The following is a 4,162-nucleotide window of genomic DNA, read 5'->3' on the forward strand; positions in this document are numbered from 1 at the left end:
CTAATTCCCTTTAATTTTAGGGGAACTATTTATTATAACAGCCTAATCATTGTCACTAAAACAGGAGTCACTTGTTTACATTTTAAGATATAGTAGTCCTTCAATATAACTTTCTATTCTGATGTTTCTAGTAACTAGAACATTATTGCACCTCTCAAGTAAGCTGATTTATTCCTTTTTCAGTTATAGAGTTAAGTCCATCATTTAAAATAATGAAGTTTAATAATTTTTAAAGTTAACTATAATGATTGAGGTTAACTCTAAATAGAAACCTTTAAATCTCTTGAGCACATATCTATGTGGCCAAAATGAAAAAAATCATCCTCATTTCTTAGATTACTAATAAAAGTTACTACTTTGATTGCTTCCCTTTCATTGAATAACTATTCCTCTGGTCATAACCATTGTTTTACTACCCTCATATTTTCCTTTATTTTATAGATATGTTTAGCAAAAATAAGATGTAAAGTCTCAGAAAATGATTTCAATATTTCACACATAAAGAACATAATGACTTGTACTTCAATAAAATGTTATGAATAAAAAAGGATTTAAATTGTCTGATAAAGAAGAAACTAGGTCAGTTAAAATAATTCTCTTTCAATTACAGGGTAAAAAAATCTCATTTATTCAGGATTTTTCTTACTTCAGAATTCATGACAATTAGGGCAATGACTAGATTGAAGTTTACAGTTGTATTATTGCTGAAGAAAAATTTCACTCTTTAACACAGTCAACTTTCCCCTATATCTTTACTTTTACTTAACTTTTTATTGGCCTCCTGCTCCCCAAAGGGTACCCTGCTTCTGCTTCCTCATAGTCTCAACACTGGGGTGTTGTCGGTCTCAGATACTTAGCCTTCCACAATTCTGCAGAAAGTGGTCTTTTATATGAGTTGCATGGAATTGCATTTGTCCAGGGTGCCACCAAGATTGAAGTCCTCTCCATGTACTAGCAGGCAGTGGTAGGTGGTGATCCCAGCCTCCAGCTTGACCCTGATGTTCATCAGGGCCTCCTACACATGATTCTGTTGCTGCCACTCTGCCCAGATCTGGGGCAGCTCCAACTCCACGTGCAGCAGGATCCTGTTGAGCTGCTCCATCTTCATGGCTGAGTGGGCCTCTGCCTCCCTCAGGTTGTTCTCCAAGCTAGCCCTGTCAGATTTCTCACCAAATCTGGGTGGGTCTCCAAGGACTGGGCCTTCTATCTCCACTCCCTGAGCATCATTTCAGCTGCTCCCATCATGGCTTATACAGTGACTACTGTGGTGCTGTCCTCAATCTTCTAGGACCAGTACTTGTCCAGCTCTTCTCAGTTCTTCTAATCCAGCTCATGGTACTGGGCTTGCTGTCTGCCATGATCCTTCTGAGGTTCAGGGATTAAGGGCATCCAACTCCATAGTGATCCCAGAGTTGGCCATCTGGCTTTTTAGACCCTTTACTTTCTCCTCATAGTTCTTTATGAAGAACAGATACTCCTTGCAATAGTTCATCTCCATGCCCATTGCAGCCAAGTGACAACAGTGTCATCAAACCTTGTGGAGTCCATGAATGCCACTCTTCACAGACTGTCACACAGCCAGGTTCATCTCATACTTGGCACGATGTAATCAGCAGTAAGATGGGCATTGTCAATCGAGAATGATGCAGACATTTTCCAGAGAATTTGTGAAGATCTGGGCCTTCAGCCCCTTGATGGTCTTGAAGTAATGCCCTAATCCCTGACCTGGGTCCCTTTCTTCTCCAGGTGTTCCCAGATTTTGATCTTCAGTCCCTGGTTGTTAGCCTTCTGGCTCCTTACCATCTCTACATAAGAGGGCAGTCAGTCATTCGGGTCTTACATGGTCTCCTTCTCAGCCTGGTTGCACCCTCTATCCACCAGACCTAGAGCCATTTCCCAGGACTTCCAGTGGCCCTGTAAGCTCGTGGAATAGGACACCAAGATCCATTGGATTGACCCCAGCACCTGTACAGATAATGACTGCAGTGCTGAGAGGCTGGACCTAGTGGCTGTGTGACAGCATGGAGCTCAGCCATGCTGATAGTTGGAGGAGAAGGTGGAGTGAGTGGTAAGCTCACACTGTTCCAGAAAGAAAATGAGATGTCAGGATTCAGACTTGAGGCATCTCCCTTATATCTTTTTATTCCTTATTATGAGTGTGCTTTTGTTTTAATACATATCAATAGAAACTGAAATTATAATTTTTGATTAAGCAGACTAAATAGGTGATGAAAGATTCTTAATTTGTCCATAACTAATGTATTTTCACCAGTTATCTGCATCTCCCTTGATTTACTCCTCAAATAGACTGTGGTCCTCATGGGGAAAAAGAGATAGACTATTACTATTTATGAGGGATTACCTAGCTACATGTGTATGCAGAATCTGTTTTTTAATCATTTGTCCAAAAATAGTTATCAAGAGCTATTTTTTAAATGATACTGTGCTAGGCTTTAGGTGGAGGCAATAACAAAGACAGCTCCATGAAAATCTATAAAAGTGCAGCTAAGGCAAGTGAGTGATGGCAGTCAGGAGTTCCAGATAGGTGTGTTGCAAGGACCTCGTAGGAAGAAGCATAGCAGTGCAAAGATTCTCTGTCGTTTCACTACTATTTTATTTTCTTTTCTTAATGAAGCATATATTTTTTTCATTCTCTAGGATCAAACTATATTCAAATCTCATCTGTCCCACTTCCTACCTGTATGATCTTAGGTGCCTTAATAACTTAATTTTGTCTTTGTTTTCTCATCTGGAAAATGGGATTCAAGTGCTAGTCACTTCCCTGATTTGTAGAGATTACTATGATACTACAAATTCTAAGTAACACACTGAAATAGTTTTTAAAGCATAACAAGTGCTCAATATGTATTGGCTTCTCTACATCACTATCATTACAGGCTGTTAAAAATTTTAATATCCCTGCAGTGTGCTGACTCTCCATAGACTTGTGCAAGGCTTGGGAAGTCAACTTACAATGTATAGTGAGGTAACTTAAGAGATATTTACCAAACTTAGGAGGTATGTGTTTATATTTCAAGAGACTGAGGCCCAGAGCCTTGGTCATATAAAGGGGATTTACCTGCCCATTGGAGAGATTTACCCATTCTTCCCATTCCAAAAAGGTGGAGTGAATACTCCTTACCCTTTTCTTGCCATCTCCAAGGAACATAAGTTTTTGTTTTTGTTTTGTTTCACAACTTATTTTTTGGGATATGTACCAAAGGTAATTTTCCTACAGTATTCAGGCATCTAAAATCCATTTTCTTTCATTCCCTCACCTACCATGGAGTATGAGGTCACTCACATAGGAGATTTTACTAGTTGTCTTTCATTGTATACACAGGAGTAAATATCCGGGTGAAGAGGGACAACAACAGCTTATCTTAATGACTAATTTGTATCTAATCCAGAACATCTTAGGTGCACATTCAGGATACAATATATAATAATGATTATTCCAAACCAACAATCATCATTATCATCATCATCATGGTAGAGGCTAGCTACAATCTAGGTGCTAGATATGCAATAATCTGTATCTTTTCTTCCTGGGTTTTGTTGCATATCAGTACAGTCAGGTGACTATGATGTGGCCAACAGAATGTGGGCAGAAGTGAATGCAGCCTCCAGGCCCATAAAACCTACTCAAATATCCCTTGCATATTTTCTCTTTTTCTTCTGGGTGGCTACAGAAAATCCAATGGGATACTCTGAAATCTTAGATGTTAAGTCACTAGAGTGAAAAGAGCCTGGGATCCATCAAAACTATATAAAGGAGACTTCTAAACGGAACCCTACCAATTGTCATTATTCTCAGATATAAGTGTGAAATAAATCACTTGTGAGAAGATTCTAGGATTTGCATGTGAAAGAGGGAGGTTACGGAATTTAGCCTTCGCTTACAGAGAAATTGAATCTTCCTAATTAAGAAAGATTCATAATTGTGGATTCTAAGAAAAGGACCAATAGAGCTCTTAATATCCTCTCCTTTCTAAAGGAATCCAAATAGTCAGCCATGACTCTAGACCAAGAGCAAAGGATAGACAGGAAATAAAAGTTTCTGTAGGCAATGCATGTGTGAAGAAGAAAGAGAATAAAATAAAAAGTGAAGAGGAAAACCATGCAGTTTACAAAATACAGTTGTGCAATTTCTGTCTCCTCT

The 4,162-nt window shown here is 38.8% G+C and overlaps 1 pseudogene; it reads right to left on the minus strand.

Annotated features, from left to right (window-relative positions):
• Window positions 1-853: 853 nt before the first annotated feature.
• Window positions 854-1,893, minus strand: LOC115301577 (annotated as a pseudogene).
• Window positions 1,894-4,162: the final 2,269 nt, after the last annotated feature.

The sequence above is a fragment of the Suricata suricatta genome, chromosome 1 (assembly GCF_006229205.1).
Source record: "Suricata suricatta isolate VVHF042 chromosome 1, meerkat_22Aug2017_6uvM2_HiC, whole genome shotgun sequence".
Lineage (NCBI taxonomy): Eukaryota > Metazoa > Chordata > Mammalia > Carnivora > Herpestidae > Suricata > Suricata suricatta.